Source organism: Equus przewalskii, chromosome 26 (assembly GCF_037783145.1).
Source record: "Equus przewalskii isolate Varuska chromosome 26, EquPr2, whole genome shotgun sequence".
Lineage (NCBI taxonomy): Eukaryota > Metazoa > Chordata > Mammalia > Perissodactyla > Equidae > Equus > Equus przewalskii.
The window spans coordinates 3,647,964-3,673,464 of NC_091856.1; the positions used below are offsets into that span (position 1 = coordinate 3,647,964).

The 25,501-nt window shown below is 44.2% G+C and overlaps 1 protein-coding gene across 1 annotated transcript in view; it reads right to left on the reverse strand.

Moving 5' to 3' along the window:
• The window catches only part of LOC139079652 (maternal embryonic leucine zipper kinase-like), a 64,698-nt gene extending 61,479 nt beyond the window's left edge, over positions 1-3,219 (reverse strand). Inside the window, exon 1 of the mRNA XM_070595824.1 lies at positions 3,145-3,219. The gene's annotated coding sequence lies outside the window, so the exon portion shown is untranslated. The remainder of the gene's footprint in view (positions 1-3,144) is intronic.
• Between the last annotated feature and the right edge of the window lie 22,282 nt (positions 3,220-25,501).

Genomic DNA, 25,501 nt, shown 5'->3' on the forward strand with positions numbered 1-25,501 from the left:
GAGGGCAGGGACCCTCCATCTGTTTTACTTACTGATACATCCCAAGCATCTAAAAAAGCACGTGGCACAGATTCAGTGTTCAATAAATATTGAACTGCTTCCTAAGGTGAAAGAAAATTGAATGAATAGATAAATGAACAAATGATCAAACAAACTAACAAAAGAACAAACGAACAGCTGCCTTTCTAATTAGAGACCGTGTGAACAGAGACCTGAGGAGAGGAGGGAACAAAGTGTCTATCCAGGAGAAAACCCTTTCAGGCGAAAGAAAGAGCAATGCCCTGAGGCAGATACATGCTTGGCATGTTCAAGAATCCAGGTGGCAGAAAGAAACAACAAGGAGTACAGTTAATGGAGCAAGCGAGCAGGGGGGAGTGGTAGGCAACGAGGGCATCAGGATAATGGGAGGCCAGTACACATGGGATAAAGCCTGCAGCCCACAGGGCCAAGTCTGGTTTGACTTGATTGAGATGGGAAAGAAGACACTGGAGAGTTCTAATAAAGTGATGTGATCTGACTTACACGCTATTTAAAAATCTTCCCATAAACAAGACACTGGTGGAGATGGACTTACAAACACATTCCATAAAACACCCAAGGAACCAATAAAATAGTTCAAGAAAGGAAAAGTACACACTAATCTGCAAACAAATTTTAAGTCCTGGACAAAATATTGGCAAACAAAATTTAGAAATGTATGTTAATAATAATAGCTGACATTTATTGAGCACTACTCAAGATGCTTTCCATGGATTAACTCATTTAATCCTAACAACCCTGTGCTAAAAATACTATTGTTCCATCCACTCTACAGATGAAGAAACGGGCACAGAGAGGCTAATTTCCCAAAGTCCATTGACAGAAAGGAGAGATCCTGGATTTTAAAAATACCAGTGTGATTCGGATTTAATTATTCTAGGAGTTGGACTCAGTATTTTTTAAAGTGCCCCAAGTGATGTGAATGTGCAGCCAGGATTGCGAACCCCTGCTCCAAGTCCATTAGCTAAGGCTTCCCTGGCCAAGAGAGATTACCCGGACACAGCCAAGGCAGGAGACGTTTTAGTGAGGATTTAAATATGAAACAAGCAGCAGAGTGACAACCTTGGTTTGTAAGATTCTTTCCAACAGTGAATGTCTATGATTATGTGTCCCCACACTGTCTTTCTGGAATTCTAAAAGGTATAAGATTGTGTGAAAATTGTTGCTGAGCCACCCAAAGACCAAGCCTCCTCCCGGCTCCACTTCTGTTAACTGATGCTGAAGCTACAAAACGATCCTAATGCTGCTCTCCCCTGCTCCTGCTGTTGACACGGCGGGGTGTAGCTCTGTGTAGTCAGGAACTGCGGCCACAGTCAGCAGGCAGAGTCAAAGCAATGACTGCTACCCCGCAAAGCGTAGAGGAGGCTTCTTGAGAAGGGATGGGAGGAAATGCAGGCTGTCTTGGCTTCCCCAGGAAGCCGGCCTCCAGCCCACTGCCACGTCCACCTCCCTTCCCAAGGAGAAACCCACAAACACAGTTCCCCCAGCAGCGGTTAACAGCTACTGCTAACACTGCTTCTCTTCGACCCTGCAGAACTGGAGCGCCTCAGCCTTCAGAGAGTTGCGACTACTACCGTTCCATCTCTTCCCAAAACTACTCTTTGTAGTTTTGGCATTTATTTTAAAGGCTTTTCCAGGGTGAGATATAGGAAAAACTATTAAGTCAAATAAACTAAAAAATAAAGACTGAACTCAGAGCTCTGAGACTTTGTGTTCTACAGGGTAAGCAATGAGCGAAATGGGATGACCACTCACCTCTGAGCGCTACTTCACAGAAATGAGAGTTGACTGAGGTAGTCTCCCTCCCTAAAGGCCGTTAGAGACCCAATGGTCCAGCCACATAAAACTTCCAACCACTTCTCCCATGCTTCTCCCACCTTATGCCTTGGCTCATACCGTCTGCTCTACCAGGCATGCTGTCTCCCACATCCCTTTCTGAACCACACTACCCTTCTTTGAAAGCCCTGCTCAAACCCCACTTCCTCTAAGACGTTCTCCCAAATCCCTCACCCGCTCCTTCATGTATACCTGTGTTACAATATGGCATCCCTGACCCTACGCCCTTTTTAGATAGCCTTGCACCTGTCTCCAACAAGAAATCAGGCCCTGGTGGACAATGATCAAGTTCACAGATCCTTGTCCATGCCTTGCAGTATCCCATACAAACAACACCTTCAGGAAATGTCCGTTAAACAGAACTAAATTCAAGCCGAATTCAGAAAAGGTGCTCTGCTGGTCTGACCCTGGTTTGTAACGGACACAATATGGTGCTCTCTGTTCCTCTTTACATATCTTCTTTTGAATATTAACTCTTTAAAAAGAATTTTACTATTTTACTTGCTATATGTGATTTTGGGGTTTTTTTAATTGAACATAATTCACATAACATAAAGTTTACCCTTTTAAAGTGTACAATTCAGTAGTTTTTAGTTTATTCACAAAGTTGCGCAATCATCATCACTATCTAATTCCAGAACATTTTCATCACCCGAAGAAGAAACCCTGTACCCATTGGCAGTCACTCCCCAGTGCTATTCCACCACCCTCCCAGCCCCCACAACTGCAAATCTACTTTCTGTTCCTGATACATATGAGTTTAACAAAGCTTACAGTACTCTTATCCGTGGTTTTATTATACCCTAAAGCCAAACTCTACCTTCAAAAAGAAACAGTTTCTCTTATTTTATCACAACTCAATAGGAAAATATGATTTAACACAGCAACTTACTAAGGTATCATTTCAGGATACAAAACAAAAACTCTCACCAGGAAAATCAGCTCACGTCTTTACTTTCTCATTTGTTTTTGTTTTGTTAAGCTTTTTATTGAAGAAGTATAGTATACATATAGAAAAGTACGCACATTATAGGGGTACACCTTGACAAGTTTTCAAAAACTGAATACACAAGTACAACTAGCACCCAGATCAAGAAACAGAAGCACCTTGTGCCCCTCTTCTAGTCACTACCCACTTCTAAAGAGTAACCACTATCTTCACTTCTAACATGTTACTTTTGCCTGTTTTTGTACTTTTATAAATAGAAGTAATATAGTATGCAGTATAGAAAACCTTTGCATTGAAACTCCATGCCTTGTAATACTCACCATAATCTTCTTGTACAAGGCCATGACATTATCGTCATCAAATGGTAGAAAGCCACACATAAGTACATATAAGAGTATGCCCCTGCTCCAAACATCTGCCTGAAAGGGAGAAAAAATAGTTCAAAAAAATTTAGAACATATTTCAGAATGGCAGTACATGTAATAGAATCACAGATTCTTCACAGAGCTGGAAAAGGGCTCAGAGATCATCCAATTCAACCTGCTCATTCTACACACAGGGAACCTAAAGCCCACAAAGGAAGGTGGCCCAAAGTCACCCAGTCAATGGCAGGCCACCCAGGTAGACCTCCCGACTTCTAGTTCAGTGCACTCTCCTCTATTGCTGGACTCTAAGGCTTAATGGACAGTAATTTCCAGGTGGCCTGGCTGGATTGGGCATGGTAAGGAAGGAGATGAGGCCGTCTTTGATTCTGAGAGACAACTGTACAGTCCTAAAATTTACTATTAATAATCTGCGAATGTGACTAAGCTCAACTGTAAAGTCCCCTCCATGTAGAGAAACCTTAACGAAGTTCAACAACTGACTTTTCAAATATAGAGGCTAGAAATTAGCCTACCAGCACAAATAGCCCTACAAATATCAAACTCCCAGGAGGTGCTTAACCTCTATATAAGCTACCCATGCGTCCCGTGAGTCCTAAGCACTAACTACTTATTCAAGCAACATTTGGCCTTAGCCAATAATGATGCTACCATTGGTTGAGAAGTCACAGCTCCCACCCTCCTCTGAGCCTCAGAAAAATTTTCAGAGGTAAGAAGGGCAGCATCTAGTATTTAAAAAAAAAAAAAGATGGGGGGAAGAAACAAAGGTAAAATAACTTGAGCAGCATGACACATCTAGGTAGTATCTAGACTAACTAACCCCAATTGAACTCCTAGTCCTGTCTACCAAATCACATCAAATTATTAGGACTCTACTAAGATGCCCCAAGTGAAGAATTTACTTTCAAGCAAACACCTGAGTTTTCTTCTAAGTTGCAACAGGTCAGAAATTAATCATTTATGCCTTAGAGATGTAAATACTTAATCTGTAAACTGAGGCTTGATGGCATGGCACTCCTAACCAGGGTGTTACATTCAAAGCAAAGAGGCTGCAGAGGAAAGAGTGGCCTAACATGGCCTCGTCAGATAACATAAGAGGTCAACAAGGACATTATGTCTGAGGTTAAATGAAAAGATGAAAAAAATAATAGTAACATCCCCATAGAAACCTACCAAAACCTACTAGAGAGAAAAAAGAAGAAAAATTATTCTTCTGTTGATCTACCCTCTGCCTCCAAGAAGAAAATAACAATTACCTAACCCAATAGTTTCATATATTTCATAGTATTTGAGAAGTTCATCATAATCTTTCATAGTCCTGGAATTTTACTCAAAATTACAAAAAGAACCTGCAAAATAGAAATAGTACACCACCTAAAAGGGAACAATTATGAGATTTCTCTTCCGTTCTTATAACTGCAAATATAAATTAGTCTAAGGCATACAAATGATACTAGAAAAACTGATCAGCTGTATGAAAAAAAAACTGTATTATTCACACCATACATAAAAATCAATCCAGATCAAGTAAAGACTTAAATATGAAAGATAAACCTTTAAAACTTCTAAAAGAATTTTGTCATAATTTAAGGCTAGAAGAGGATCTTTTAAATAGATACAGAAAATGCTAATCATAAAAAATTAACACAATAAACAATATTAAAACTAAGAACTTCTGCATGTCCAAAGATATCATTTTAAAAAAAGAAAATCATAAATGTGAGAAGATATTTGCAACATATATAACAATGGATTTCTATCCACAAAATATAAACTCCAACACAGCAATATACAAAAAGACAACCCAACAGAAAAATAAGCAAATGATATAAAAAGGTATTTCACAAAGAAACACAAAAGGCCAATAAAAGATGAATAAATGCTCAACTTCATTATTCATTAAAGAAATGCAAATTGAGTCCAATGATTTACAATTTTAAGATACGTATAATGATACATATTTTATTATTATGCTTCAAAACTCACATGTGTCATATACGCTCTTAAGTATGTATCAAATAATATACAAAAACTGGTTATAAAAAAGTCTTAGGTAGATCTTATTTGATTTTGCCTTCCTGAGTTTTTAAATTACATAGAATTACAAAAAACCAGCGGGATTACTAAGGCCCCATCATGTGCAGGAATATACAAAGTCACAGTCATACCAGCTTTCTCTTACTCGTGGAAGATGTGCTCTCAGTCGACTTTAACTATAGATTAGCAGTGTATCTGGCAGAACTGCTAATGCAATCAGACTATGAACCCTGAATTTTCAGTCATTCATTTATTCATACAGATGAGTTTCTTGAGCACCTGTGATGTACCAAACCTACCCTTGGCACTACGGCTATAATGCAAACAAGAAATATAGTTCCTGCCCTCACAGATCTTACATTCTAGTAGAGAAGAAAAAAGGCAAATTGACAATAAATTTAAAAATTACAATTTGTAATAAATACTGGGAAAGAAATAAGCAATAGCAGTTAAAATGGGTCACTGAGAAGGTAATGCTTAAGCTAAGATCTACTTTGAAAGATGAGAAGTGAGAAGAAGAAAATCAGCCCTGCAGGTAATCAGACTGGGATACTCCTATCAAAACGTGAAGAATATTTCCAACAGGATCTGGAGTAATCATGGAAAGAATGTTTCTATACAGGCAGCTAAAATTATAATGATCCTTTATTTGACTGACTTCTGCTTTCTCACAAATGACACCCTCAGCCCGACCTCATTCCTCCCACCTCCTGCTTCCTAAAATACCCAAATGCTGAAATGCCTTTCGCTTTGATAGTATCCATCCCCAAACTGGTCCCTGCTTCCCTAATCCCTTCCTAAAATCACCCAGCACAAGCCCATATCTTATAAGCCCCTTTCAATTCCCTCTTACTGAGATGCCCCAAGGTGCTAGGGAGTATGTTTTCTCTTGTAGCTAAAAACCTAATGTTTTCTACTACAGATGTGTTCCTAGTGGTCTTTGGTCAGTAGGCATTAACAGGAGTTGTTAGCCCAAAGAGAATGAGAACAAGAGCATTCCAGAAAGAGGGAATTTAGGTGCAAAGATCTCAGAGGAAGAGAAGGTTAACATGTACAGAACTGAAACTGCTTTTACAGGTACCAGCAAATGGAAATGCAGATTTAGAACTGGGACAACTGGTTAACCATACTTAAAAAAAAAGATCACTGGATCTCTATTGCATACCATACACAAAATCAATTACAATTAGTGTAAAGACTTCAGAGGAAAAGACAAATCTTTAAAATGTAGACAACTAAGGTCTTACCCATACCAGACCTACAGCCAGGAGTGGCATGAGGAACAGGCAGAGAGGGAACAGTTAGAAAAGCAAGAATTAGAAGAATAGTTTCATGAAAGCCAAGAAGAAAAAAGTAAAACCAATAAAAGAAGGCTTCTGGGAAGCAGATTTCTAAATAAATTTCTAAAAGTTCTCATACATAAGTCAAGTCCTAGGGCATGAGTTTAGGTGCTGCGAAGTGGAGCTTTCTTTATAGGTAGACCTGTGGTGAAAGCTCTCTGAACCAGTACAGAAATGGTTGCTCTAAGGGTTTTTTCTTCCCAGAGGCTGGTATGGAAGGACAGGACTTGGGATCTTAACTCTGGGAAGAGAGGCCCCCATACCCCTTAGAAAGCCAAGCAGGAACCAAAGGGTCTCAAGCAAGTGGAGGTCACTGAGTCAGACACACAGAATCTCCCATATAGTCCAGCACAGCACACCAGGGCTCTGGAGTTCACAAAGGTGTTTGAGGCCAAGATCCAGCTAGTGAGGAACTCTTCCTTTGCCTGGCCTGTCCCCTGTGCACAAATCTCCCATGGTGACCTAGCGGTGGACTAGCTATGGCAGCACAGGGTTCAGGATCCCGGGACCCCATTTTCTCTAACACTTATGTGAGTACACGCATAACCACTGGGACTTGGGAAGCAAGTTCCCAGCTGGAAAGGGCAAAGCTCATGCATCTTGATCACTGCCTCTCGGTAGTAGAGACCTGGTGCTAGTGGTCATTTCTAGAGCCAGACAGTCTCCTTTCTCTTTCACCAACAGACAGAGCCCCACAAGTCCAATGACAGACCTGGGATGGACAGGTGGCCAGCACCACGTTCCCTACCTTTAAGTTCTCTGTTCTTCATCCTCTCCTCGTCCAGAACAGAGTGATCGGCATGTTACAAAGCTTTAACCATGGTCATGCCTTTGGAAGACATGGAGTGTGAGTGCAACGTCCGGGGTGTGGTGAGTTTATAAAGGAAAAGACAGTCACAGGGTAGGTCCTGACTACAGCAAGGATGGATCATCTTATATTGAGGTGGATAAAACAATGAATGAAATTATCAAAAGCCCAAGAGCCACAAACGATATTTTTTAAAACATCCCCTTAAAATGCCTAAACTGAGCCAGGCCTGATGGCCTAGCGGTTAAAGTTTGGCATGCTCCACTTCAGTGACCCAGGTTTGTTTCCCGGGTGTGGAACCACACCACTCATCTGTCAGTAGCCATGCAGTGGCAGCGGCTCACGTAGAAGAACTAGAAGGACCTACAACCAGAATATACAACTATGTACTAGGGCTTTGCGGAGAAGGGAAAAAAAAGAAGAGAGGAAGATTGGCAACAGATGTTAGCTCAGGGCAAATCTTTCCCAGCGGAAAAAAAAAAAAAAGCTAAAGCACTCTGATCCCAAGAATCATTTTATTTAAAGATAAAGATAAATTATTATCAGCAAGTAAAAAGCCTTTAAAAATTTGTCAGTGAACAGAACACTAGAGCAGAGAAGCTTTGGAAGCAAAAGTATCAACACTCAAGAAAAATCAGTCAAAACAAAAAAAAAAAGGGTTATAGTGTCAACATTGAAGCTGAAATAGCAAGAAGGATAAAGATCATGGACAAAAGACATTCCAATCCAAAAACAATATTAGCCATTTCCCAGGAAGAGGTGGCATCGTCGCATTGGATCAACTTAATAAACAGGTTGAATTTTTAATCCAGCTGAACCTTCATGGATGGGGTAGGCAAACAGAAGAAGCAGTCAGGGCCCAGTGCTGAGGGAAAGCTGGTGGTATAAAATGAAACAGTTCTGCTTTTGTTACTGGACACAAACACAGGTTCTTTATCCACCACACAAGAGGGGCCAAATAAAAACTGGAACACCAGGCTTATAGCAAGGAAAGCACTTTTATTTCGGGTGACATCAGCCAGGAGACAAGATCAGCCCTCAAATTCATCTTGTCTCTCCGAAAGATGGGAGGCAAGTGGTTTTAAAGATAGCAAGGAATGCAGCTGCATGTGGAGAGGGGGAGCCTGTGGCCTTGCTGGTTGGTGCTTTCCCACCAGCCTGTTTGGCCCTGTGAGGGTGCTTGCCGGCAGGAAGATGGTGAGATAAGGAAATCCGCAAGTGGGTGTCCTTGGTTGTCTGTCTCCATGGTGGATGGTGGACTCTGGTGCCAGGAAGCCGAGGAGTAAGCAGGGAGAGGGGCTGAGTGCTCTGCTATAACCCCATGTATGCTGGGTTTAATGCAGGGGAACTGGTATCAGGGCCAGTATCACTTCCACTGGAGTGACAAAAGTTCCTCCAGGCAAGGAGACACCACAGAGGACATACTCATTCTCACCGGGCACCTGAGGCACAGGAGTAGAAATCTCCTTAGCAGCAGCACTAATTCGGAAATCTCTTCAAGGGCATTTGTCAGTGGGGCAAACGTGGGAATGCAGTGAAAGCACACCCTCACCAGACAGGAATAACAGGACTAAGAAATTTCAAAACTGGCAATAACAATAGTAAAGGTACAGAGGTCAGCACACGACTAAGAAATCTTTGGGATCTTGATGAGGGGGAAGAGAAAGAGGAGGAGACTGGAAATAGTGGAATGTCAGCCTATAAATGTTTGGAAAGTTGCCTGCTATGGATGTAGGCCATCAGGTTCATCAGAGAGCACAGCCCCAACTAACGCAGTACTAGGGTACTCAGAACACAGAGGCTGAAGAGGAGCACAGAGACCATTCAAAGTTTACAAACCATGAGACGGAAATGGACAAAGGGAAAGAAGTAGGCCTCAGGAAATGCAAGAATCCTATTCGCCACCATTGCACACATCTGAATTCCACACAAAGGACTGGGCTATTTTAAATTGCCACACTCAGAGAGAGCAGTTTGTGTAATGTTGGAATTCACTTCCCCAGATGAGGGATCTAAGAGTATTATGATTAACTTCTTGATAGATTTCTCCCAAGTGAGCTTTGAACTTCCAGGTCACGACCTCTGGTCAACTAGCAGAGCTCAAACCATGCATCATCTTCGCCATTTTCTCTATCTACCCCCGTCCCTCAATTACACCATGTCTTGGGTGAGTAACACCAATATGGGCCTAGATTATCTCTATTGAATTGGGAACATCGTACTTGCTACTGTACAAGAAAATTGGTGTTCACATTGCAAACTGCTAGAATAATAACAGATTTTACTCGGTTTTAAATTTGTGGATGTGAAGCTGGTTCTAAAGATTATTAAGTGCCCTGTTTATCCTCCAGGGTTTGGAAATATAGAACACAACAAAGATGTGATTGGAATAACCCAACTTGTAGCTGCTAAAGGAGGATTACGATCAGTCAGTGTGGACGGCAGCCTCTCCACTGTGAATAATGAGGGAAACTAGACCCCAATCAGACACGTGAAGGACCCTCTGAGCGTAACTAAATAGAAGAATTGGGGGCCATAGAATTGAGATCTTGAACTTCCCTGAGGAAACAAGGAATTGTCTAGAAAATAAGAGGAGGTTTACCACTAAATTTTATAGGATAGCAACAAATCGGGGACATATTCTTACTAACAGTATTTCTTACTAAAAGCATTATGCTATTACCTGCCATGTAATACATTCATCTTATCTAGTGAGCTTGGAAAGACATGGATGCGGGGAAATTTCAAATGAGAAGCAGAAGACTGATGGCTTATAATGTGGCCTTGTAATACATTTAATTAACATGCTGTCCTGCTCCCTCACAGAGGCTTCTGGGAGCACCAACGAAGAGGCATTCCTTCCTAAAGACATTAAGGGACGACCTGCCCATCTCATTGGTCCACAGGAGACGCACAAGGAGGGCAGATTCACGGTTGAAAGGAGCCCACGAAGGTGCAGTAACGGCTTTTCTGACTTCTCCCGCAGAACATGGGACCCAGAAATCAAAATTCGAACATAACGTTAGGAACGCTGGAGAAGGGCATGTGGGTGTGGCAAGAAAGGAAAAGTGGGTAATCGCAGGACCCATTGTGAAGGGCCGTGCCAAGATGGAGGTGGCAGGGGTGCTGACCAGAAAAGGGAGATGAGCAGATGTGCATTTCAGAAGGAGCCCAAGCAGCCACTCTGCCGGCATGGGAGGATCCAAGCCTGGCAAGGCAGGTTGGCAGCTGTGCTTCTCTGGCGGCAGGATGAATGCCTGAATGTCAGCACCACACGTGGCCAGGGCATCAGTGGGGACGGGAAGCAAAGGCTTCAGTCCATTCAGAGCAATGCCGTTTCCCTTCCAAGGCGGTCCAGGTTAGCGAGCCTCAAGCTGTAAACCACACCCTGATTCTTATATCCAATCCACAAGAAAATGGGCAGCCACACAAAATTCAGTTTGTGGCCACCATCCTGCTGGAAAAAGAAATAGGCTTAAAAACCTATTAAAAATATTTCAGGAATTTGAATTTGAAAACTACTTTGGGAATTTGTTAAATTTCCTAATTTTGATAATTGAACTGTGGTTATGCAAGAGAATGTCCTCATTCTTGGGAAAACACAGAGAGAGAGAGAGAGAGAGAGAAGAATGATGATGATGATGATATCAACGAAAATAATCCATAACTAATCTATAAATGAAAATTTGGGTGAGTTTATTCTGAGATAAAATGTGAGGACCATGGCCAGGGGCCTTTCTTACCGAAGGAAGAAAAGGCACCAAAGAAGTAGAGTGTACAGAGCGGCTATATACCCCCAAACAGGATGTTTCACATATGATTGAAATGTCCCTTTTACAATAGTCATGAGACTGCTCTGTCAGCACAGTGATTGATGGACACAGCAGGTAGGTCAGCTGTCTCGGTGGACACAGCAGGGTGGCAGGTCTGTTGTCTTGAGCTGGGTGGTTACAGGTGAGCTGGGTGGTCAAAGGTGAGCGCAGCAATCAGTTCCTAGCCTAAGGAAAGATGCTCATCCCTAAGGAAATGCGAATGTGGGGGGAAGTTGCACCTTTATCTTAAGGCCATTTGTTCTTGCCATAGGAAATGCTTAAAGCAGATACACAACACGTGCTCAATGGCCATGTCAGGCCCTTTTGGAAAAACAAAGTCAGGCCGAATTAGGTTTACACCAAATGGCTTCCTCATATACTCCAATATATCCTATTGCTTGCCACCAAGGAGGAGCGTATAGAACTTTAACCACTCAGCCAGGGGGCCAGCCCTAGGAATATGTTTCTTAATTCTGTTCATTCCTTAGCACCTACCACAAGACCTTAATACTACTATAAACAAACAATGATTTATCTCTTGAGTTTCCAATCTCTGCTAGACACTGTACCAGGGGTTGCATATACATCATTCCTAATCCTGCAGAGCAGGTATTCCTATTCCCACTTTGCAGATGAGGAAACTGAGGCTCAAGAAGTTTAGGTGTCTGGTAAGAAGCAGAGCCAGGGGTCCGAAGCCCAGGCTTTTTCTGCTGTAGTTCTCAGTTAATGTTTGCTGAACTGAACATGAGAGAAACTTGAACACTTAAAATTTAAGGCACCATACAAATATAAGGGCTTTATGTATTAATGAGAATGATTATGACCACTCTGATCTAAAGAGCACCCTCATCAATAGGCAAAAGCTAAATATTGTACAACGGAATACTACTCAACCAATTTTTCAAAATAATTAGGTAAGTATACTCCACTAGGGTTGTGAGACAAAAATGGCAACTTACTAGTAACATCTTTTTTTTTTTTTTTTAAAGATTTTATTTTTTCCTTTTTCTCCCCAAAGCCCCCCGGTACATAGTTGTGTATTCTTCGTTGTGGGTTCTTCTAGTTGTGGCATGTGGGACGCTGCCTCAGCGTGGTCTGATGAGCAGTGCCATGTCCGCGCCCAGGATTCGAACTAACGAAACACTGGGCCGCCTGCAGCGGAGCGCGCGAACTTAACCACTCGGCCACGGGGCCAGCCCCCTAGTAACATCTTTATACTAAAAAGTTACCCGTTATTTATCCAAAATTCAAATTTAACTGGGCATCTTGTGTTTTTATTTGCTATATCTGGTGACCCTAAAGGCCATGGAAGGATGTCTGTTTTTTAAGTTAAGAAAATAAGCTACTGACATAGTTAAATAGCACAGCCCCATTTCTGTTTAGAAACACGTGTAAGTACAGGAAAAAGTCTGGAAAGATATACATTATAATGTTAACATTCCCTCTAGAAAATAGAATTAGGGTAAAGCATGGAGAGAGGATTCAGTTTTCACTTTCTGTACTACTATATTGCATGTATTTCTTTTTTTTTTTTTAAAGATTGGCACCTGGGCTAACAACTGTTACCAATCTTTCTTTTTTTTTTTTTTTCTGCTTTATCTCCCCAACCCCGCCCCCGTACACAGTTGTATATCTTAGTTGCAGGTCCTTCTAGTTGTGGGATGTGGGACGCCGCCTCAACGTGACCTGACGAGCGGTGCCATGTCTGCGCCCAGGATCTGAACCCTGGGCCGCCGCAGCGGAGCATGAGAACTTAACCATTCGGCCACGGAGCCGGCCCCTGCATGTATTTCTTATTGATATTTTTATTGAGATAATTATAGATTCACACGCATTAGTAAGAAATAATGCAGAGAGTCTTTATATGCATGCTCAGTCTCCCCTCTAAACAAGAAAAAGAAAAACTCTTGTCTGTTGTACTACTCACACTGAACACTTCTCCAACACCAGCCGGGTGTCTACAATTCAATTCAATTCTGATACTACCTATCTAGAGGTAGCATTTAACCCCACAAGTTAAGGGCTCAGTCCCACAAAACTGCCCCCACTTCAGGTGCCAATCAAAAGTCTGAGCCTCTTGTACTCTGACCAACTGGCCATAAATGAAGGGTCCCATGGCCCCTCCTCGGATTTGATCATTTGCTAGAGCAGCTCACAGAACTCAGGAAAACAGTTTACTTACCAGATTACTGATTAATTATGAAAGGATACAACTCAGCATCAGCGAAATGGAAGAGATGCCTAGGGCAAGGTATGTGGTAAGGGGCACAGAGCTTCCATGCCCTCTCCAGTCACACCACCCTCCCAGCACCTCGAGATGTTTAGCAGCCTGGAAGCTCGCTGAGCCCCTTCGCAAAGGTTTTTATGGAGGCTTCATTACGTAGGCATGATTGATGAAATCATTGGCCATCAGTGATTAACTCAACCTCCAGCCTCTCTCCAACCTTCCAGTCGGTTGGTTGGTTCCCCTGGCAAGCAGCCCCCATCCTTAGGGACTTTCCAGGAACCTCCAGCACTAGTCATCTCATTAGCATGCAAAAAGACACTTATCACTTCAGAGATTCCAAGGGTTTTTCGAGCTGTGTGCCAGGAAAGCGGGGGTGGGGGCAGAGACCAAATATATACTTAATATGTCACACCCCAATGGCAACATTTTACAAACCTACAGTAAAATAGCACAACCAGGATATTGACATTGATGCAATAATCCACTAATCCTATTCAGATTTCCCCAGTTTACTTGTACTCTTTTGTACGTGTGTGTATTAAGTTCTATACAGTGTTTCACCTGTGGAAGTTCATGTACCCACCAGCATAGTCAAGATACTGAGCAGTTCCAATATCTCAAGGTTCCCTTGTGTTGCCCTTTTTATAACGACATCCACCTCCCTCTGGACTGCACCCCCACTCCCCCTCACGCCAGGTTTAACCCCTGGGTAACCCCTAATCTAGCCTCTATTTGTACAATTTTGTCATCTCAGAAAGGTTATAGAAATGGAATTTTATGATATATAACCTTGGGGGATTGGCTTTTTTTGACTCAGCATGAATTCCTGGAAATTCATCGAAGTTCTTGGGTGTATCATAGTGCATTCCTCTTTACTGCTGAGTGGCATTCCATGGTATATACCTACCAGTTTGTTTAACCACTCACCTGTTGAAGGACATCTAGGATGGTTCCAGTTTTGGGCTGTTACAAATAAAGCTGCTATGAACATTTGTGTAAAGGTTATTGCATGCATTTTAAAACTAATCTTTAGATCTAAAAGTAATAGACGATACAAAAATGGTAAAACAGCAACAAAAAGCACAAATAAATTAAAAAGCAAACAACAAACTGGGAAATTTTTATGACTTATACATAGACAAATAAGATAAACTGGTAGCTGAGATTGCCTCTGGGGAGAACTGGTTGGCTAGAGGAAAGAGGAGGAAAGAAGACTTCTTTTCATCGCTTTGGCTTTTTAGACTTTGAATTTTATACCAAGCTTGTCTATTACCCTTTCAAAACTGAATTTCTTTTTATAATTTTTTTTTTAAGATTGGCACGAGCTAACAACTGTTGCCAATATTCTCTTTTTTTTCCTTCTTTTTCTCCCCAAAGCCCCCCACTACATAGTTGTATATTTTAGCTGTGGGTCCTTCTAGTTGTAGCATGTGGGATGCCCCCTCAGCATGGCTTGATAAGTGGTGCCATGTCTGCGCCCAGGATCCGAACTGGCAAAACCCTGGGCCACCGAAGCGGAGCACATGAACTTAACCACTCAGCCATGGGGCCGGCCCCTGAATTTTTTTTTAAAGTAATACATGTACTTTTAAAGTTTTTCAAACAGATATGATCACTTCCAATAAAAAAAAAATTTTAAGAATGGTTTTCTGGGGCTGGCCCAGTGGCTCATCGGTTAAGTGTGCATGTTCCACTTCGGCGGCCCAGGGTTCCCCGGTTTGGATCCCGGGTGCAGGCGTGGCACCACTTGGCAAGCCATGCTGTGGTAAGCGTCCCACATATAAAGTAGAGGAAGATGGGCAAAGATGTGAGCTCAGGGCCAATATTCCTCAGCAAAAAGAGGAGGATTGGCAGCAGATGTTAGCTCAGGGCTAATCTTCCTAAAAAAAAAAAAAAAGAATGATTTTCAGGGGCCAGCCCAGAGGCATAGTGGTTAAGTTCGCAAGCTCTGCTTTGGCAGCCTGTGGTTCATAGGTTCAGCTCCCAGGGGCAGACCTACACACCGCTCATTAAGCCGTGCTGTGGCAGTGTCCCACATACAAAAACATAGAGGAGGATTGGCACAGATGTTAGCTTGGAGATGATCTTTCTCATCAAAATAATAATAATAATATAATAAGTTTTAAAAAAGGAATTATTTTTGGATGAAACCAAAACTGCTGTCTGTGGAGAGAGGTTTCAGAGCTCATATTCCTCTCCAAATGGCCTGCACTCCCAGAACATGAGCACCTGTCAGGAAGTGTTACTGTGACTGGAATTAGTGAGAATGCACCAAAGTTTAGGAGTCTTGCCCGCCCAAGGAGATAATGTACTATAAGTGTGTTGCCAATGAAATAAAGATGCTTCCCTCAAATCTTAACCAGGAGAACAGAAACCAGACAAGTAAAAGGGTCACAATTATCCGAGAAATGATAGTCCAGGAAGCAGTACATTGTTGATGACAAAAGTAGGGGAGGAAAGGGACCCGCATGGATCGCAAAGGAAAGAAGGTCAACTTTTAAGAAATGAGCACCTTGTGTCCAGTCCTTATGGGTGGAGGGCTTGCCACCAGAGGAGAGACTGAGGAGGACAGCAGGGAGAATTCTCCAAGTCTGAGCCCTTCCAGACCCAGGGGGAGGGGACCGTCTCACAGCAGTATCCATGCACCTCTCCTCACTGGAGGCTGCACTCTCTAAGCAACCTTCTGGAAGTTCAGAGAGGCCAGTCCCCAAAGGTCTATCATCCTCGTCCTGCTGTGAATTAACCCACAAGCTCTGCCTTTCCCCAGTACTCTTCTGGGAGTTTAGTGACTTCCATGAGCACCCCGAAACCAAGGTCTTCTGAGTCTGCGAAGCCTGAGCTGTAGTTCCCAGAAGGCCTGCTTCACCTCCGTGATCGTCCAGCCTTGTGCACACACCTCCAGTGGTCCGCTTAGCACCAAGGCTCACGGCCAGTCGGTCAAACATCACTCCCCCAGACTGGGCTCTGTAGCACTGGAGGCCAGAGACTGTGTCTGTGTGTCTGCTCCCAGCCTGGTACACAGTAGGAGCTCAATAAGCTTTCTTTTTGAAATATAACGTGTGTGTGTGTGTGGTGTGTAAACTCAGCTTAATTTTGAGTTTGAAATCTCATTCTGCTAAAGGAGCAGAAACTTAATCTCAGGCTTTTGGAGGCCACCTCGCAATTTCTCTCCAGTCCCCTTAAGATGATGGAGGTGGGCATCTGACCTTTGGTCATCAGCTCCTGCCAGTAACCGCTGCAATTTCTCTCATTCCTGACAGCCAGGACCCTGCTGGCCCGGAAGCTCTTCCCCTTGTGCCTCATCTGTGACCATGGGAGTCAGGCTGCTCCTCGCTTGGGGTAAAGAAATCCCCAAGTATCAGCTTTGCCTCTTGGGGCTCTGTCCAGAAGGCAGGGCTTGTCTCTCCACACACCACCAAGGTCTCTGTCCCCATCGCTTCCCCTTTATCTCTTCTTTCTCCCGGTTACAGGGAACCGTCTTCTGTGTCGGAGAGTGGGATTTTGTCTATTCATGCAGACTTGTCTGTTTATGGAAGAGCACACATTTTAGACACCAAAGCGAGAAAGACTCCTTTGATTTTTCTTTCCTCCCTATCGCGTCCCTTCCCTCGGGACATAGACAACAAAAAGCAGCACCTTGAAAGAAGCAGGGGGTGAGGGGGACGAGTGGAAGGGAGAGTGGTAAACTACACAGAGAAAGGAATATTGTTAAACATCTCGAAAAATTTTATTCCACTGTGCATAAAGATGCCATTCATTTTTAATGACGTGCGAGTGAATGAGTCCCCACCTGCCAAGGAAAAAAGTGACCTTGCGCTGTCTCCCATCTCCAACTCAGCTGCAGCACTGCATGTGCCTGAGAGCCGTGACCATCAGAGGAGGTCATTGGAGGGTCATCTACCACAACCAGAGCCCACAGATCACCCTCCTTGGGTACAAGCAAATCTTGAGACAGCTTTAACTCTCAGGTCAGAAGCTATCCGTGCCAGCCAGGCTTCCCAGGATCCCTGAAGCTGGATTGGAGCGGCGAAGGCCGACCTGTTCGCTCCGAGGATTATTTCTAGGTTAAGGTGAGGCAGCAGGTCCAAGGTCAGAAAGGCTCAGGCCAGTACCTTCGACCAGATGGGCTCTTGATTAGGCACCTTTGGGCCTGGCTGTTCGGCCTCTGTTGAGCACTCGGTCCTTTTGCTTCCTGTGTCAGCTATTACGGACCCCTCCTTGCCACGAGTTTGCCACAGCAAAGCCTCTTTGGCTCTGCGTCCCCCACAGTAGGGCTGGCAGAGGACTCTGGGATGTGTGTAGAACTGAACTGAGGGACAAAGAGGAGGGCTTAGGCTAAGAAATGGCAGTGGCCGTAATAAGAAGGCTTCCCGACAGTCCTCAGGGGATCCCAGTGAATTCACGCACCTTCCACTTCGAGGCCAGGAGGGGCCCCAGGCCTGGAACCTTCAGAATCAGAGCCTGGGTTTCAAGGTTCTCCACTGAGCATAGGTTCCAAGCACTTGCTGTGTGTAGAGACAGAGAGGAAAGCGAGAATCCCACCTGAGAAAGATGTACTGGGCGCCTACAAGTCCTGCTCTCACAAAACCTGTCTCTGTTGTTCCCTCAGTGTGGAATGTTCTTTTCCCATATTCACATTGATAGTGCACCTCTTAATCTCAAATCCATGTGCCTGATGCCCAGTAAGCCAATCACTGAAACACTGGTGCTTGGAGATGGTGAAAGTTTTATTCAAATTGGCCAAAATGAGAAGGTGGGAGGATAGGGTCTCTCAAATTCACCTTAAAGAAAGAAGAAAGCAGGAGGTCTTTATAAAGCCAAGGGGCTTGGGAGGATGAGTTTTGGAGAAACAAAGTGTAAATCCACGTTTCCTTCACTCCAGATAAGCCTGGGCAATCAGACTTCTGGGCATCAATGGCAGCTGGGGGCTGGTTATCTGGTGATCCATAACTTCCTTAAAGGCATTCTTTTTCTTCTGCAAAACAAGTTCACAAATCCTTGTGACCCTTGAGTCACCCCTCAGGTTAAACAAGAAAACAGCAAATTAACAAGATTAACTTCTTTTCATGTGTGTCTGTGTTGGGAACAAGGTAGAAGGGTAATCATGTTCTTATTGAGTATTTACAGTAACCCTCGGGTACCCAGCTTCAATATGGTCTCTAGGTTTCATCCTTCAAACCTCCGCTTTCTTGTCCCCTCCTCAGAGGGACCTTTCCAGACTGCCTTATCTGAAATAATCTCTCTCCCCACATCCCTTTCTATCCTCTGTGCCTGCTTAGTTTTCTTAGTCAGCGAGTGAAATCACTTATTTGTTTACATGTTTGTTCCTTGTCTTGCCCACTAGAAGTCACCAGTGTTTCAGTGATTGGCTTATTGGGCATCAGGCACATGAATTTGAGATTAAGAGGTGCAGTATCAATGTGAATATGGGAAAAGAACATTCCACATAGAGGGAACAACAGAGACAGTCTCTGAGCACGACCGTGCTTGGCATGTTCAAAGAAGGCTGTGCGGCTGGAGCAAAGGGAGCGAGAACAGAAGGGCTGGCAGCTACGTGGAGAGGCGGGAGCCACCAGATTGTGAAGGGCTCTGAAGCCCATGGAAGCTTCGGATTCCATTCCAAGTGTGATGTAACATCATGCTTGGGGAGTGATGTGACCTGATCAACATTTTTAAAAGACCAGAAGGCAGGTGTTTGGAGAATCAACTGGAAGGGGGGAGACTTCAAGCAGTAAGACCAGTCAAGAAAGTTATTGCTGCCCAAGTGGATGAGGGTGGCTTGGATTTGGGTGACGGCAGTGGATGGTGAAAGATGCTGGATATATTTTGAAGGAAGAACCCACAGGATTTGCTGATGGATTGGGTCTTGGGGAGCAAGCAGAAGTGAAGAGCCAAGGATAACTCCAAGGTTTTTGAGCTGAGCAACTGGGTGAATGGTGATGCCATCAACTGAGATGGTTGTATCCAGGGGCGGGTGTGGGAAGGGGTCTGGACTCAAGAGTTCTATTTGCAGCTTGTTAATTTTGCAATGGCAAGTAGGCAGCTAGATATGTGATTCTGGAACTCTGGAGAGGGGTACAGACTAGAGACAGACTAGGGAGTCAGCTGTAGAGGTGGCATTTGAGCCCGAGGAGTAGAGGAGTTGAATAGGAAGAGAGTAGAGATGGAGGAGAGGTTTGGGCATTGAACACGGGGACATGCCACCATGCTGTGGTCAGGAAGAAAAGGAGGGGCGAGAAGGTACGAGGACAAGCACATGGTGACTGGGAAGCTTGGGGAGGAAGTGCTTCAAGGAGTGCTGCAAAAGCTGCTGGCAGATTACAAGTGAGACGAGAACTGAGAACTAACCATTGGCTGGGAAAGGTGGACACGTGGTACCCCTTCGGGGAAGTGCTGGGGTGCTGGCCTCACTGGACTGAGGAGAAAATGAAAGGTGAGGAAGTGAGTGAAGAGTATGAGAGAATCCTGGCAGGAAAAAATCTCTCTGCTGGGATTCCTTAAGAGACATCTTAATGAAGATACTATTTATGGAGGTACAGGAGTGAGGGCGCTAAAGAAGAAGTCAAGACTCCCAGGGAACAGAACAGCAGGAAGCTGCTAAAACCCTGAGGCCTGAGGGGCAGGAGGAGAAAATTGTATGAACTGAAGCTGGGTGAAAAACCATGGAAGAGGGCCACGTGGAACAGAAGTTGTAACTGAGGGAAGTAGCACTCAGAAACACAGCAAAGCAGGGAAGAAGCACAAGGAATAAATTGGGCTGAATTCTGTTGAAATCCATTGGAGGCCAGCAGGAGAGGCAGCCTGGTGATACCGTCCACAGAAGCCAGTGTCCCGGGGCAGGGACGGGTGGACAATGGATGGGAGGGCGGAGGGGAGCTGGTGATAGAGTCCACAGAAGCCAGTGTCCCAGGGCAGGGACGGGTGGACAAAGGATGGGAGGACGGAGGGGTGCAGGAACAAAATCAGCAGGGCTGTAAGCTGGGGGAGGGGGAGGACAGAAGTGCAGGTGATGCCAGTACAGACCACAAGGGAAGGTAGGGAGGCGCAGAAATGGTGAAGAGAACAAGTGCAGACATCAAATGCCAGCCTCCCCACTGTGTTACCACGGACCCAGTGCTTTAATATTCCTGGGTGCTGTGAGAACTGAACGAGACCATGGATATAAGGTTCTTGGGCTCAATAAATTGTAGCTATTATTGTTTGCTATAGAGACACAGCATTGGGCCAGCCCAGTGGTACAGCAGTTAAGTTCGCACATTCCACTTCAGCGGCCCGGGGTTCGCCAGTTTGGATCCTGGGTGTGGACATGGTACCGCTTGGCAAGCCATGCTGCGGTAGGCGTCCCACGTATAAAGTAGAGGAAGATGGGCACGGATGTTAGCTCAGGGCCAGTCTTCCTCAGCAAAAAGAGGAGGATTGGCAGCAAATGTAAGCTGAGGACTAATCTCCCTCAAAAAAAACAGACACGGCATTAGTTTGTTTTAAAAGTAGCTTTAGGAGCCAGCCCCATGGCGTAGTGGTTAAGTTCATTTGCTCTGCTTCGGCAACCTGGGATTTGCAGGTTCAGATCAGCTCTGCTTATCAAGCCATGCTGTGGAGGCATCCCACATAAAATAGATGAAGATTGGCTCAGATGTTAGCTCAGGGCCAATCATCCTCAAAAAAAAAAAAAGTAGCTTTGAAGTATCACAGTTGTGAATCATGGGGATTTAATGTAGGTTCGATGAGGAACCTGCCTGAGATCCTACAGGAAAAGTGTTTCTCTTGTTTTACTGCTTGGACCTGTGGCTAGGCGTGCTGTTACCACCTGGTGGCAGCATACCCCAATCGTAGGTCCCATTGTTTGGAGAGACTCCTTTTAAAAAGTTATGGACAGAAAGACAGCCAGAGCTTATGTACCGCCTGATGAAGTGCATGGCACCGCCTTTAAACAGCCTTGCCAAAAAATCAAACCTGAATCCAATTAAGACTTTGGATCCAACTACCAATTTTCAGGGAATACAGGAAAGAAAGAGACCTCATAAGGATACGAGCAGCAAAACCAGAGTGTGGAAGTCTCTACAGGACAAACACGTTAGGTTTTTGTTTTGTTTTTTAATGGGCAGGAAAAGAGAAAGCTAGAAGAGGAAGCTTCACACTAAAAGAGACTAAAGAGACAAATAATCACACCACAATAAAAAAGCATTCAGAGAAATGTGAATGCTGACTGGATATTGGATGATAAGGAATCACTGTTAAATTTGGGGGGTGCCACTGTTGGTCTTTGGTTTTATTTTTTCCTGAGGAAGTACCTCAATATCTCTTTTAAAAGAGATGCATGTTGACAAATAGGTGTAATAAATAGGATATCTGAGATTTATTTCAAACTAATCTGCGGGGTGGGGGTTGGGGAGATGCATGAGGAGAAGGTGGAAAGAAAACGGGCCACGAGCTAGTAAACGCCGAAGTTGAGGGCCGGCCTGGGAAGCTCCCGATGCTCGCGGTAGGGGCTGTGTATCTGTGTCCCCCCGTGCTCTTGTGCTGAAGGCCTGGCTCGGCAGAGTGAAGGTGCTGGGAGGTGGAGGCTGGGGAAGTGATCAGGTTCCGAGGAGGTCAGGAGGGTGGAGCCCCGTAATGGGCTTAGGGCGCTAACAGAGCAGGAGTAGGTGCCACAGCTTCCCCTCTCTGCCGTGCCCTGCGAGGAGACAGAGAGAAGGCAGCCGTCGGCAAGCCAGGCAGGGGGCCTCCACCAGAACTGGACCTCGCGGGCACCCGGGTCTCAGAGTTCTCAGCCTCTGGAAGGGTGAGGAGGAGATGTCTGCTGTGGAAGCAGCCCCCTTGATGGCATGTTGTTAGAGCAGCTCGAATGTATGGTATTTGTGGTCAGCAGACCAGCAACGGGAGTGTCATGGAAGCTTCTGAGCAGTTCCGTCTCAGGCCCCAGCACAGGCCCAAGTTGGCATCTGCAGCTTAACGAGCTCTGCAGAGGCATCACAGGGACGCTGAAGCTTGAGAAGCGTCAAATTACATTATTTCTACTTTTGTGTACGTTTGAGATTTTCACAGTAAAAATTTAAAAACTAAGAAGTTATAAAAGTAAAATTGTTAATGTATAGCAAATACTACATAAAAGACGTTCATTAAATATTGGTTGGGGTGAGTGGGATGCTGCCCAAATGGCAAATATTTCTAATTTTATTGTCAATAATAATCATGTCATAATTGCAGTGTGTTATAATGACAGACACAGCACATATCAACATATTTCCTCTTTGCAAAAGTCTCTAAAGTGTCCATCATTGCAGATCTCAGGGACGAGCAAACTAAAGTTCCGAGAGGCCAAACAACTCATCAGAGACTCCGCAGTTTTTAAGTGGAAAAAACAGAACTCTAGACAGGACTTCCAACCCCAAAACCCATTCTCTTTCTACCGCTTAACCATAATTCTATGAACTGAAATGTGTGCCAGGCATTTGGGGTTTGTTTTCATACAATTTTGTTTGGGTTTTAGTCTTTTATGTCTGTAAAAAGTTTCTTCTTGTTGCATGGCTTGTTGGGTCACAGTTACTTTTACTTCCCATTTTGAGCTCTGCTGGCATTCTGCGGGGAAACTGCAGCACTGGCTTTTAAATCTTACTTTATTCAAGAGAAAATTATCTCAAATCTTGCATTCATCTCATTTACAGGATCTTGAAAGCTTAGGACTAAAATGACTGAGTCATGAGAATACCATCAGTGTTTCATGAATTTGTACATTGAAATCACTTGAGGAACTTTAAAATTTCTGATGGCAGGTCACATCCCAGACCAATTAAACTAGAATCTCTAATAGAGGGACCCAGGCGGGTTCCCCAGGCAGTCCCAATGTGCAGTCTAGTCTGAGAAGCAGCAATCCAGCTATTCTCAATGGAGCAAAGTTCCACTTAAGGAACTTTCTGGAAATTTGTGAGGGAATTTTGATTGTCAAAATATTAAGAACAGCTAAAACAGAAAATAGTGATAACACCAAGTTCTGGTGAGAGGCAGAGAAACCAGATCACTCAAACATTGCTGGTGAGAATGTAAAATGGCACACCTGCTCAGAAAAATAGTTGGGCAGTTCCTTTTAAAATCCAAAATGGACTTAACATGTGACCCAACAATTTCATACATGAGGATTTATCCCAGAAAAATGACAATTTATTTTCAGACAAAAACGTGTCCATGAGTCTTCATAGCAGCTTTATTCACAATAGCCAAAATCTAGAAAGTACCCAAGTGTCTTTCAATAGATGAATGATTAAATGAACTGTGGTACACCCATACCATGTGTGATGGTTAATTTTGTGTGTCAACTTGACTAGCCACAGGGTGCGGAGATCAAACGGCTTTTCTGGCTGTGTCTGGATGAGATTAGCATTTGAGCTGGTGGACTCCCATTGTGGGTGGGCATCATCATCCAGTACTTTGAGGGCCTGAATAGAACAAAAAGCAGAGGGAGGAAGAATTCACCCATTTTTCCTGCCTCACCGCTTGAGCTGCCGGGACCGCTATCTCATCTCTGCCCCTAGACTAGGAGTTACACGTGGCTCCCCGGGGTCTCAGGCACTGGGACTCTAACTGAATTGCACACCAGCTTTCCTGGGTCTCCAGCTCAGACGGCAGGTTGTGGGACTTCTCAGCTGCCATAATCGCGTGAGCCAATTCCTTGTAATAAGCCTCTCTGTCTGTATATATGTATACACATCTCTCTCTCTCTCTCTCTCTATATATATATATATGTCTCTATCCTTCTCCTTCTCTCTCCCCCTCTCAGGATCATCATGAGTCGGTAACTGCTGTGAGCTGTTCCCTGACTCTGTAAAGGATAGTGTCTAATGTAGTTCTTTTATCCCTGCCTCACCACTGCATGTTGAAAGTGTGCAGGAAAGAGAACTTGTCCTTCTTGTCCGCAGCCCTCTGCATCTGAAGAGCTGAGCTGAGGAGCCTCCTTCACAGCTGGACCCGATTTAGATGTTAATATCCTGGGCTTCAAACCATCGCCTTAATGGAATTAGACTTTGGGGGAAGGTGTGAGCGTATTTCACATGTGGGAGAGAAGTGACTGTGGTAGATTGTCTCCAAACATCGCTGGCATCAATTCCTTCCCTCCCTGGACTCACACACCCTTCCTCTATCAAGAGGTAAATTCTACTTCCCTATTCCTTGAATCTGGGCTGGCCTAGGAACTCTGAAAATCACAGATACCATTTAGGACCACGATTTGCTGAAAGGCAACCCCTATGTTCTCACTGCTCTTTAGTGGCTTTTGCCTGGAAAAAGAAGTAGCATCCATAACTAAGAGATGCCCACGGGGTATTCTTGGAGGACCGCATGGAGATATAGGATAAATAATACCTGGACCAACTATGTGACCTGGGAGACCTCAAGCCAACCCTGCCTGCAAGTTTCCTGGCAGTCTTTACCTTGCTTGCAGTGGTGGTTTGCAGCTGCCGACCAGGAAGATCTCCTTCCTCTCACTCACCTCCTCTATCCTACAGTGATGATGAACGGCAGCCATCCCTGGAAAGGCATATTCACAGCCGAGTGAACGCGCAGGTAGGAACATGTGGATTCATCTATCCCGAGAGTGGAGCACACGGTGAGGAAAGCAGCTCCTCCCTAATAAAGCACGGGGCAGTACCTTGCAGGCAAACCCCAATCAGCAAAACCATCTTTAATGTTTCACTCACCCGCACTAATACTGTAAGGCTTTTATAAGGACTCTAAATACTTTATTGGACAAATAACTGTGACTTCCTTTAAATAAATGTTATTATTACTCTTTCAAAAAGTCTTCTTTAAAAAACAAGACTTTTTATCTTGGAAATTTTGAAATGCAAACAGAGGGGAGAGAACAGTGTAGTGAACCCAGACCCCCCTCAGCAGCCTACAGCACTCCCGAAGCCTCCTCTGTCCCTGCCTCCGCCCGCCTGCCCTCCAGTATCTGGAAGCACAGCCCAGAGATTACATCTTTTCATATAAATCCTTTAGAACGCAGTTCTAAAAAATAAGAATTATTAAAAACATACCCGCAATGCCATTCTCACATGTAAAATAATTAACAAAACTC